Below are 13267 nucleotides of genomic sequence, written 5' to 3' on the forward strand. Positions count from 1 at the left end.
ACTCCTGCAAACAAAAGTCAGGAGCAGCCTGCAGACTTAGTCTTAAAGGAGCCAGCCATGGGGGGTGGGGGCTGAGGAACAGGAAGTTTAGATTAGCTTCCTCACCTTTCCTCCAGGCTCTATTTCCCAAGAAGGAAGCTCATGCAACATTGAACTATAAAAATCCTCAGTTGGAGCTTTGATGTGTTTTTTGCAAGCAGTCCCTGCCTGGCCCTGGGGGAGAAGGAGCTAGAAAGCTTGGGGCCAGTGTTTGGACTGCTGTGACTAAAACTGGCAAGGCCGCAACCCGAGATTGTCTCCTGGAGATTATCATTATGGAAATGGTTATGCCTGACATTTGCACAGCACTTTACAGTTTGCACAGAGTTCCCACATGCGCCATCCCATCACAACCCTATGTGACGGGAAGGACAGGCATCTTTAGACTGTAAGGGATCAGAATGTGCCACCCCTAAGTATGCCACTTTATCATAAGCATTATCTTGAGCTGAAGACAATTGAGAAATAGCAGACACCAAAAAAGCACTCTGCCTTTACCCCCTATTTGCCTAAAAGAGCAGAACATAAATTTCCATTTGTAAAGGCATTTCCCTCTCCTGTACCAGGAAGAGGAGGACCCAGGAGGACAAACTCTTAAACTCTTAATTGCAAGAGATAACTCTAGACTCTCAGCAGTTCTGAGATGGCACCAAGAGGTATCTACTTAACACACATACTCAAATAACCCTTATCTTCCATTGTTTTCCCCATATATTTACCTACCTACAACTTGCAGCCCCTACAAGCTTAAGCCTTTCTTTCTTCATCTTATCACTGCTCTACAAATTTATTGTCCTTCATTAAGATGCTATATATACCCCAAACTCTAGTCACCCTTTTGAATCACTCATCGCTGAGTTTTTCCCACATGTATTCATGCTGAGAACACTCATAGACTCTGTTTTTTTTCTCTTACTAATCTATCTTTTGTCAGTTTAATTTCCTGGACCTAAGCTGTAGTACCTAGGAGGGTAGAAGAAAAGTTTTTTGCCTCCCTTACACTGTCTATCATAGAGAGGAAGAAAATAAGATAACATCAAGCTCGTTCCTCCCAGATTGCTGGGGCTCCAGCCCTGATCTGCCTCCAGGTCCAGAGCCCTTCCCCCCATTCCAGAGGTCCTCTTTTCATCAGGCACCTTGACACTGGGAGTTATTTCATCATGTTTCAGGCAGCCTATGACTTACAAACTCCCTTGGAGAGATCTCTCTTAGTTTTTTGTTTGTAGTTTTTAATTTATTCAAGTCTGTTCTACAAAGCATCTGCTGTGTGCCAAGAAGATCACTCTTCTGAGCAAATGCAGGCCATTACAATTTGGAGGATTAAAGGCATGATCAGGAGCACCTTGCTTTCAGAGCATCAAGTTACCCTGCCAATAGCCTCTTGGCGGAAGTGACTCAGCGGCTGAGATCTAAAAGATAGGCCAGAGTGACTCTGGCAAAGGGAGCAAGAAGAGAGGGTTCTGGGTAGAGGAAACCCCACCTGCAATGACCAAGGTGCAAAGAGCTTGGTGAGTTGGAAACTGCAGAGGTTCCGTAGTTGGCGGGTGGAGTAGAAAGAGGCAGGAGAGGAATGGGGAGCCATGAGATGCAAGACTGAAGAGGGACAGGGGACAGATGGCAGAGGACATAGGGGGAAAAGTTGAGGAGTTAGTCTTTATCCTAAGAGCAGGAGGCCTTTGGAAGGATTTAGCAGGGATTTCTGATGATTACATTTCCATCTTGAGTGAAGGGAGAAGAATGGTTTGGAAAAGGTGGGAGGTGAAGGCCTCAACCAGGAGGGGTTTGCTTTTGGGTGTTTTTTCAATATGTCTTCAGCACTAGACCAAGAACTCCTGGAAAGCAGAGAATGAGTCAGAAAACATGGTCCTCAAGTTGCTTGTGCTCCCACAAGAAGTACGCTTCTGGAAGAAACAAAGCTTTGTCATTATCACTAGACGTTGCATGCCTACCATGTGCCAGGCAGAGCCTAGATAGACCCAGGCCTGCCCGCAGGTAGCCCACAGTCTAGCGTGGCATATAGACAAGTAAACTCTGCACCAAATCCCCTGGGGGCACCGTGTGGGAGCATGGCTGGCTCTGTAGAGATTGCGGAGTCTTCTCAGAGGAGGTGGCATCTGAGCTGGGTCTCAGATCTCTGAGATGTGGAGGAGTTTGTTAGGTGGCTAATTTTTGATCAAGTAATAAAGATCTCAACTATCTTAAAGGACAGTAAAGTGAGAGATTCAAGTGGCACACTGGGAGATATTTGTCAGGACTTCCCCATGCCTGCTTCCCTGCTCTTATAGGTGACACCTGACCCCCCCACCCCATCTCACCCCCAGCTGCCAACCCAGCAGCACTGGAGCTTCAAATCTGTTCTATCCCCTGATACCTTCTTAACATAAAAGTGTGAAGGAAGCTTGGTAGACTATTGTCATCAAGAACCGACCAACTTGGCTTCACCTTAGAGAGCTGCCACATCAACTTATTAGGCAAGTCGCTTTGACTTGTCTAGACCCTTGTTTTCCTCATCTATATAATGGGGTAGTAGCAGTATCTGCATCACAGCACTGATGGGAAGATTCCTGTATGGTTAGGACACCATGGCATCCCAGCTCCAAAACCCTTCTGTGCTCTGCTTTCTGATGATGGGCCTGGGTCTCTGCAAAGCACATTTCTGCTGGTCCAGCTGGCTCCCTCTTAAGTTCTGCCAGTGGTGGTGCTGGAGGGGGCCGCACAGCTGGAGGAGGAAGATAAGACTTCTGTCCTTCCTGTGTGCTTCCTGTGGGCTTCTATCTCCAGAAAGAGATCAAGAAGGCTTCTCAGGGGAGATGACATCTGAACTGGGTCTTGAATCTTAGAGGGGTGGCTGTGAGCATCACCCCAGCAATGCTCCTTCTCCCTGGCAGCAGCAAGGCCTTCCCATTGCAGTAGCCAAAGCCAGTTTGTAGTTTCCAACAAAGAATTAGCTTCATCACATCCAATCAGAGATACCAGCACCAGTCTGGCAGGGTCCCCTGCTCCCTTGCCTGAGTTTCAGCTCCCAGGGTCTCTCTACTAAGCCTCTAACTTTTAACAGTTGTAACTCCCCCCTCCCCACCCCCGTGGTCCTTTATCCCTAGGGTGACAGGTGCTTTCTGCAGTTGCTATCTCTGTTATACTTGATAGTTCTCATTTTACCCTTCCAGTTGCCCAGTTAACAACTTTGTACCCTGTTTACAATCCTTTACGTTCAACTGCCTCTGTTCAAGTAGCTGATGTGGTTTCTGTCTCCTAGCTGCACCCTGATTCTTATAATTAACTAAGAAGCTATCTATTAAATGTTTGGTGCCTACTAAACTCTCAATAAATGCTTCTTCGTATGATCCCTTATGGATTCCTAATATTCCTTCATTTATTCATTCATTTATTCAGCATATGTTGCTTCTTACTATGTGTCAGACCTCATGTGAGGTACTGGAGTGCAGAGCTGAATAAGACACAGGCCATCTCTCAGACAGCCTACAGTCTGAGTAGAGGAGACCACCAAGGACATGAACCCACCTCAGGAGTGCTTCTTGGCACCTCTTCCACGAACCTCCCATTGCTGATCTCACTGCCCAGTTACTCCATGTCTCAGAACACCCAGAATCTCGATGTCTGGCCTCAAGGGCACTCTTCATCTGGCCCATTTTCAAACACCTGTTGAGAGACCTCCAGAATTAATACTTATGGTAAGGTTCACTTAATACTATTTTATGTTGTTATTATTTATTTGCATATCTTACCACACTTCTTAGATGGCAAATTCCTTGAGATTGATTTCCCCAAATGGCTTGTTTCTGTGTGAACTTATAGGCCTAGCACAGTGCCTGCGATATAATAGGTTAACCCATAAAAGATGAGAGATGAATTAATTCATCTATCCAATTAGTATCTCTATGAGCTCTTCCTATGAAGCAGGCACTGGGATAGGTACTGGGAAGACAAAGACAAATAAGATTGACGGGGTCTCTGCCCCACACTGAATGGATGTCTGATTCAGCAACACCAACTGGATGACCTCTGAGGACCCAGACTTCCATGGGGCTGGAAGTGCTTCCATCAGCCTCGTACAAGGCAGACTTTTAGGCACATCCTTCGCTTCCTTTCAGTGGGCCAGCCAAGCCCTCAGTGGGAGATGGCTGCCCACTGTGGTTTACCTGATGTCCTGGATGCTGGTGGCCAAAGGCTATATTTAAATACTAAACATTTGCATTTTTAATGTTGACTGGAATCGGCAAGGCTGTGATAACCTTTCCAAACTGATATTGGTTTTTACATGATTGAAACAGGCCCAGCCTCAGGCATAACTTAAATGGAAAATTTAAAGTGTTTTCAATATCAGTTAGAGTGCAGAACCATCTCAGAACACTGTGCCCTGTTTGTATTCTCAGAAAATATCACCTCCCTCCCTTGTGCACACTCAACATGTTTGCCCTGTCAACATGTTGGGACCTTCCTAACCTTCATTAGGTTTTCTTCATCATCCTGTCTCACTGGGGGGCAAGAAGGGAAGGAATAGATGTTTAGGGGAGTTTAGGGAAGCCCAGAGGTGCAGTGGGAAGAGTTTTGGCCTTAGAACTGGCTCTAAATATCTAAATACCTGCTCTATACCTCGCAACCTGGGTGGTTTGGACAAATTGCTTACCTCTCTGATCCGCTTTTTCCTCATCTGTAACATAGGAATAAAAATGCTATTTTATGGGTTTGTGCAACGTTCAAATGTAGTAATCTGTAAACATGTTTAATACCGCATACCTGGTGTTTTGTTAATGTTCAGTGGACATTAGTTCTTGCCCTTCCCCTAGCAGTGACCTGTCTAAAGTAGCACATCAAACTCAGGACCCTAAGCTCCTGGCTCCCAGGCCTCTTTCCAAGAGGCTCATTGGACACAGATAGGCTAAAACATACATATCTGGGTTAAAAGCAGAAAGATTCATTTCCATCTTCATTCTTCTGTGACTACTCTCGTTAACCAAATATGCCATGACACCCTGTCTGAAGACTTCATAGCAGTGGCTCAGTTGATTGAGCATCCAACTTCGACTCAAATCATGATTTCATGGCTTGTGGGTTTGAGCCCCACATCAGGCTCTGTGCTGCCAGCTCAGAGCCTGGAGCCTGCTTCAGATTCTGTGTCTCCCTCTCTTGCTGCCTCTCTCCCCTGCTCACACCCTATCTCTCTCTGTCTCTCAAAAAGAAGAAGAAGAAGAAGAAGAAGAAGAAGAAGAAGAAGAAGAAGAAGAAGAAGAAGAAGGAGGAGGAGGAGGAGGAGGAGAGGGGGAGGAGGAGGAGGAGGAGGAGAATGTTAAAAAATTTTTAAAAAGACTTTGTGGCATCTAGATTTTCCTTCCCTGTCTTCATTGTAGTAAGTCTCTGCACTATCCAGTATAGTAGCCAATACCCACATGTGGCTATTTAAATTTAAATTAATTAAAATTAAATAAAATTTACAGTTCAGTTCCTTAGCCACAGAAGCTCTATTTCAAAGGCTCAGTGACCACATGTGGCTGGCTAGTAGCTCCAAGTGCTAAGTGAGATACAATAAGAGAGGAAAGAGAGAAAATAAGACAGAAGAGATGAGAGGAGAGGACAGGAGAAAAGAGGCAAATAGGTTTTCCAGAGCAATCCTCATTCATGCACATCCTTGCATGTGTTCATCCAGGCATGGAAATCAATCTCTGTGTAGTTGTACATTCTGATGAAAGAAGCAAATTCTCTCCGCTGAAAGAGTCAGTGCCTGAGAATTTTTTAAATTTAGTTTGGCTCAACAAATACTATCATTTAAAACTTAAGTATGATTATTTCCTTTCCTGTTCAAAATAGATCCATGGCTCTTTATGGCCTATTGAAAAGCTCCAAATCCCCACCATGTTTCAAAAGCCATGAGTATTGTGTCCCCACTCACTGAAGATACACACAGCCATTTGCCCCTTCTTTCCTGATGACCACCTTCTCTAATGCACCTTGTGTTCTACACTCCTTGCCTTAGTTCCTGCTGGGCCCATTGCCTGGAATACCCAGAAATGCATCATCTCCACCTATAGACATTGGTCAAAACACAGCTCAAATGCTTCCTCCTCAGGGCACCTGGGGGGCTCAGTCCGTTAAGCGTCTGACCTCAGCTCAGGTCGTGATCTCATGGTTCATGAGTTCCCGCATCGGGCTTTGTGCTGACAGTGTGGAGCCTGCTTGGGACTTTCTCTCTTTCTCTTGCTCTCTGCCCCTCCCCACTTGTGCTGTCTCTCAAAAATAAATAAATAAACCTTAAAAAAAAAAAAAAAACTTTAAAAAATGCTTCCTCCTCCCTCTGCCTTCCCCAGTTCTGCTAGTCTGATGTGCTTCTGTGTCCATCATTTTGTCAGAGCATTTGCCCATTTGTATCCGTGTCTCTTTCCCCAGTTCTGCCCACTGCACCCCCGCCCCCCACAATAGTGGTTCTCAAACTCTTGTGTGGAGAAGAAACTAGTATTTGTTTGTCTGTTTGTTTGTTTAGTCTTTGTAAATTTCCAATCCACTGCAGACTGATGATTTTGTAAAATAAACTGAAAGTTTTAAAAAACACAAACACAGGAAATACAAGCCTTGGTTATTTTATTGTTAGTTTCATATTTCTAAAAAGATTTCTAAATCCTTACTCTCAATTTCTTGCTTTTCTCATCTTTGATCAGTAACAGCTTTCGGGCCACACTTGGAAGAATGATGCCCTCCAGCCCCCTGTGAGACGCTCTGCACATGGATATGCTTTATGGAATCCATTGGAAACTTTCTGCCAAGTACTCTTCCAGATGTCTGAGGGGATGCACAGAGGAGTCTTTGTAGAGGGAGGTCCTTCTGTGGTGATGCTTGCAGGCAGATTTGGGTGTGGATCCCAGTTCTAAGTAGTTTCATGATCCTAGATGTGTTACCTAAATATGGCCTTGACCTGAAGCTAGGTTCTTAAACTCTTTTGTGCCATGGATTTCATTGATAGGCTGGAGAGGCCTTATGGATCTCTTCTGAGAATGTTTTAATGTTTAATGTCTCAAATGCAGAAAATAAAACCACAAGATTTCAAAGGAAATCAATTATGCTCAATATAATCATTAAAATGTGTGGTGCAGAAATGTTCCCTTATTAACACATTCAAATAATGATCTCTGGTGGTGAGCAAAATACCTACCATAATTCAAAGTACTATGAGTATAAAACTATATTTCAAAATTTCTACAACTGTAGTGTGATTAGAAAATATCTTTGGTTTCTATTGTGATCATCACAGATACTGCTAATCCTATTAGAATTTTTTGCTTATGCTCAGGAACTGTTTAATTTCAGCAATTGCTTTCATCCAACGATCAATGTATAACCTTGTTTTATGTGTGTTTCTGTTTAAAGACAGCTTATTTAATATATACTGTTAATTTGCTAACATTGCACTCATGGCCAACAGCACTGAGACTATAACTATAGGCCTGAGTGAAGTTTATCTAACACACATATTTTCTCCATAAGGCACACCATAGCCTTCTTACACTTAACACTAGACAGCACTTCAGCACCATGCTCGGGCACCATTTTAAACAGTAAAATCACCAAGAAAAGGCACAAATGTGTGAAAACATGGCACTAAATAGACCATAAAAAAGACCTTTGCTTCTAAGAGCTGAAACAAGAGGACAGAGAGTTGCCTTGTTTGACCTCAGCTGGGAATGAGTTCATCAGGTGAGTCAAATTTTTCATCTTTCTATGGGTGTCTCTGAATGACCATGAAAGGACCATAAGAATTGATTTTAGGATCATAAGTGAATTTTAACAAGTAGATGGACTCACAAAGACAGAATCCACAAATGATGAAGATCACCTGTAGATTTACAATATAATGGTAGATGGTAAGTGAAATATAGAAAATATCACAGGATAATGGTGGCAGTAGATTAAAGTGGTCAAATTGGGAATGTGTTCTGAAGATAGAGCAAACAAGATTTACTTATGAATCGGATATGGAGTGTGGGAGGGGGGTAGGAAGGGGTCAAGATTTTTGACCTAAGCAACTGGGTACCTGGTGATATCATTTACTGAGATTGAGAACAGTCAATAATTGAGCACCACTTACGTGTTCTTACTGTACATGGTGCTTCACTTTCAACAATGAACATACATAGGCATGTTTTTCCTGGAGTAACATTGGGAGCAGTCCCTAGGAGGAATCATTGTTCCTGTATTAAACGGATTGTCCCCTGTGCAGAGAAGGAACTGAGTCCTGCTCTGCTCTGGACAGTAATGGGGCTCACTGACTACAGAGATGGGCAAAGCATTCTGGCAGTTACAGAACTCTCTCCTGTAATAAGTTTTTGCAATGACTATCATGCATCCAAAAAGTACTGTCTGTCATCAAGAAACATATATTTACTTAATTTAGCCAGACCACTAATGAAATGGCTGAGGAGGACTAAAGCTCATCCTGGTAGAATGTGGAAAAGGCAATCTAACCTGGAGGACCCTTACTTGTCCTTGACTATGGGAACTGGAACCCCCTCATTCCCCTGATGGTTCTTGAGTCTTGACGGCTATTGGTCGGAGCCCTGTGGCCTTACCTAGAAGTAAATAACTCAGATTCAGGGCATTGCCTGGGGAGAAAAGGGGGTGGATAAATGAGTTCAGTGATTGATATCTTTCCTTAAAGGTGGGAAAATAGCTCTTCTTAGAAAAGTGGATGGATGTTGATTCAGATGGAGAGTGCTTGGGGGAGAAGATACAAACCCAGGGAAAGGGAACCAGATTACAAGTAGGGAGTGCTTACCAGGAGATCCACTCTGTGAAGTGTCCCAGTCTAAGGGTCCCCAGGTCTAAGTTGTTCCAACCTTCCTGTGGTGGAAGTCATATATACCTACCTGTGCCGTGTGGAAGGTAGCCTCAGAAAGACCCAGGAGACCTGGTAGTCAAGGAAGGGAGCCTGTGCCTCTCAATCTTCTTCCTGGTACCAGTGGGGAAGGTCCATTCTATCAGGTGACCATCACTCAGAGTTTCAAGTAGTGACCAGCAATAAAGAGGGGGGCCCACAGAGGAAGTGGGAGAACCGAGGAAATATGCATGATACTAGTCATAGTGGACAAACCAGAGAGAGACAGCAGGACCAGTCCTGTTGGCCTGTAAGTTAAAGAAAGCTATCCTCTGGGGGCGCCTAGGTGGCTCAGTCAGTTAAGCTCAGGTCATGATTTCACAGCTCATGAGCCTAGAGCCTGCTTCAGATTCTGTGTTTCTCTCTCTGTCCTTCCCCTGCTCATGCTCTCTCTCTCAAAAAACAACATTAAAAATAAAAATAATAATATATATATACATATATGTATATATATATATTATATATAAGGAAAGCTGTCCTCTGAAAGGGGAAGTGGTATCTGACATTTGAATTAAACATTCCTGCCCCTCCCCCCACCACTAAGCTGTGAGTTTCTTTAAAAAGTTTTTTAAAATTTGTATTATTTTGGGGCACCTGGGTGGCTCAGTCGGTTGAGCGTCCGACTTCAGCTCAGGTCATGATCTCATGGTTTGTGAGTTCGAGCCCCGCGTCAGGCCCTGTGCTGACAGCTCAGAGCCTGGAGCCTGCCTCAGATTCTGTGTCCCCCTCTCTCTCTGCCCCACCCTTGCCTGTGTTCTGTCTCTCTCTTTCAAAAATGAATAAACATAAAAAAAAATTTGTATTATTTTTATTTGAAGTATAGTTGACACACAATGTCATATTAGTGTCAGGTGTAAAACATTGTGGTTTGACAACTCTATGCATTATTTTGTTTGTTTTTGTTTTTTAATTTTTTTTAATGTTTACTTATTCTGGAGAGAGAGAAAGAGAGTGTGGGGAGGGGCAGAGAGAGAGAGAGGGAGACACAGAATCCAAAGCAGGCTTCAGGCTTCAAGCTGTCAGCACAGAGCCCAATGCGGGACTTGAACTCACAAACTGTGAGATCATGACTTGAGCCGAAGCTGGACACTTAACCAGCTGAGCCACCCAGGCACCCCACCATCCATTATGTAATGCTCACCACCAGTATAGCTACCATCTGTCCCCATTCAATGCTACTACAATACCATTGACTATATTCCATATGCTGTGCCTTTTGTCCTATGACTTATTCATTCCATAACTGGACTTCTAGGTCCATGCGTGTTGTTGCAAATGGCAAGACCTCATTCTTTTTTATGTCTGAGTAATATTCCGTTGTATATGTATATACGCCACATCTTCTTTATCCATTCATCTATCAATGGACACTTAGGTTGCTTTCATATTTTGGCTATTGTAAATAATGCTACAATAGGCATAGAGTTACACATGTCTTTTTGAACTGGTGTTTCATTTGCTTTGTTACCCAGTAGTGGCGTTACTAGATCATATGGTAATTCTATTTTTATGATTTTTAGGAACCTTGGTACTGTTTCCACAGTGGCTGCACCTGTATACATTCCCACCAATAGGGTCCTTTTTTTCTATATCCTTGCCAACACTTGTTATTTCTTGTCTTTTTGATACTAACCATTCTGACAGATGTAAGATGATATTTCATTGTAGTTTGATTTGTGTTTCCCTTATAAGTGATGTTGAGTATCTTTTCTCATGTCTGTTAGCCATCTGTATGTCTTCTTTAGAAAAATGTATATTCAGGACATCTGCTCTTTTAAAAATTGGATATTTGGGGGGTTGGCATTGAGTTGTATACATTTTTTGTATATTTGGATATTAGCCCCTTATCAGGCATCATTTGGAAATATCTTCTCCCATTCAGTAGGTTGTCTTTTTGTCCTATTAATGGTTTCCTTCACTGTTCAAGAGCTTTTTATTTTGATGTAGTCCCAACAATTTATTTTTAGTTTCATTTCCATTGCCTGAGGAGACATAGGTAGAAAAAAAATGTTACTAAAGCTGATGTCAAAGAGATTGCTGCCTATGCTTTCTTCTAGGAGTTTATGGTTGCAGGTCTCATGTTTAGGTCTATAATCTATTTTGAATTTATTTTTGTGTCTGGTATAAGAAAGTGGTCCAGCTTTATTCTTTTGCCTGAAGCCATCCAGTCTTCCCAGCACCATTTGTTGAAGAGACTGTCTTTTCTCTATTGTATATTCTTGTCTCCTTTGTTGTGGATTAATTGACCGTATAAGCTTGGATTTCTGGGTGCTTTATTCTGTTTTGTTGAGCTATGTGTCTGTTTTTTGTGTTAGTACCATACTGTTTTGATTATTATAGCTTTGTAGATTATCTTGAAATCTTGGATTGTGATACCAAGATGTGACCTTCCTGAAAGCAGACAAGATTCCTTATTACCCTTGGTTCCCCTAGTGTCCTGCCCAGGACCTGGCACATAGGGAATTCTCAATAGTTATTTGAATGAAAGAACGAGGAAGAAAGGAAAGATGGAAGAAAGGAAGATGGAGTGGGAAGAAAAGGGGCTGACTGTTAGAGACACTGAGGAGCTCAAATAATAGAATGTTTCCACTTCAAGATCCCTTAAAGAGTATACATTACAATCCCGTTGTCTACAGATTTAAAAGTTATACAGCATCTAATTCGTGCATTCACTCATTCATTCATTTATGTGTCTAATAGACATAGATTGAATATCTGTCACCTCCCAGTTTTGGCACTGGGAATGTTAAACGAATGAGTGATGTCTGCTCCCACTCAGGTGGGTACAACCATTGTTTTGATGCATGTGCAGCAAGAACACAAATATGGGGGCACAGAGGAAAGAGTAGTCAATACTGTCCAGGAGCAGAGGTCAGGGTTAGAGGTGGAGGGAAGGTCTCACGAAGAAGATGACATTTGTGCTGGACTATGGAGTCTGGCTAGGGGTGGGCAGAGGAGAGCAGGAGAGAGGAAAGTCAAGGGAATAGAAGGAACAAAGGCATGAAAGTGAAGCTTCTGTCTGGGGAATGGCAGGTGGTCACCTTGCAGGAATGTCAGGGGTGTAGGGGAATGGTGGTTGTGGGGGTGGCAGGGAGTTTCAAGTTCAGATGACGAAACAGGTATTCATGTCATTCATTGAGAGAGGAGATTTGAGAAGTAGGGTAAGTTAAGGGAAAGAAGCACGAATTCAGTTCAGGAGAACAGGGAAGAAGCCAGTTTCAATTGGAAATATGTCTGAAACTCAGGAGAGTGGATTTGGGAGTCATCGGGGTGTAGGTGGTAGTGGAGGCCACGGAGATGGATAATCAGCCTTCAGGCTGGTTGGGGAAGTGAGGGTGGCCTACACCAAGCCACTAGAAACTAGCACCTGATCAACTGGATATGACAAAATGTCCAGATATGGGACTGTTGTCAGGAAGAAGAGAGATGAGAAACAGCTGGAATTGCTAAAAACTTCTTCCTAGAGAAGGTGGCTTGAATAGACATAGCAGGATGTGCGGGATTAGAAGGGCAGGAGGAGGATGTTGCTGGTGAGAGAGAGCAGTGGGTGCAGCCACCAAGCAGGAAGGATATTCGCCCCAGAAGTGCATTCCCCGTGATGGTACAGCTGGAGAGAGAAACAAGGAACTGATTTTAAAACCCACCTTCGTTGCCTCTGGGGAGCAGCGTGAAACAGACATCTCTCTATATCCTTTTGTGTCTTTGAAATATTTTTATCTTGTGCACAAATTATTTCTTTTTTTTATTTTTTATTTTTTTTTTTTCAACGTTTATTTATTTTTTTGGGGACAGAGAGAGACAGAGCATGAACGGGGGAGGGGCAGAGAGAGAGGGAGACACAGAATCGGAAACAGGCTCCAGGCTCCGAGCCATCAGCCCAGAGCCTGACGCGGGGCTCGAACCCACGGACCGCGAGATCGTGACCTGGCTGAAGTCGGACGCTTAACCGACTGCGCCACCCAGGCGCCCCACAAATTATTTCTTTAAAAAAATATTTGGGGTGCCTGGGTGGCTCAGTTGGTTAAGCAACTGACTCTGTTTTGGCTCAAGCCATGCTCTCATGGTCATGAGATGGAGCCTCATGTCAGGCTCCACACTGGGGGTGGAGCCTGCTTAAGATTCTCTCTCTCCCTCTCCCTCTGCCCGTATCCCCAACCCTTAAAAAGTTGTTTGAATAAATAATTTGGCTTTGACAGACTAAGAGGTGAGTGTGGTACAAAAGGACATCAAATGGATCCCATATCTAAGGGTCTGATTCCTGGATGGCTTTTTAGGCAGGAGAGCAGGACAGTCTCTGACTGAGGGACCAGGAAGGTGGCTGTAGCTCTGACTGTCTTCCCCAGGGGG

At 43.5% G+C, this 13267-nt stretch overlaps 1 long non-coding RNA gene across 1 annotated transcript; it reads left to right on the plus strand.

Moving 5' to 3' along the window:
• The first annotated feature begins 1506 nt into the window (after positions 1-1506).
• LOC121018474 (uncharacterized) lies at positions 1507-7077 on the plus strand. The gene is made up of 3 exons (XR_005785194.1): positions 1507-1547; positions 3433-3731; positions 6711-7077. It is a non-coding gene; the product is annotated as an uncharacterized LOC121018474 (long non-coding RNA).
• The last annotated feature ends 6190 nt before the right edge of the window (positions 7078-13267 follow it).

This window comes from Herpailurus yagouaroundi, unplaced genomic scaffold (genome assembly GCF_014898765.1).
Source record: "Herpailurus yagouaroundi ecotype Mexico unplaced genomic scaffold, PumYag 77, whole genome shotgun sequence".
Classification (NCBI taxonomy): domain Eukaryota; kingdom Metazoa; phylum Chordata; class Mammalia; order Carnivora; family Felidae; genus Herpailurus; species Herpailurus yagouaroundi.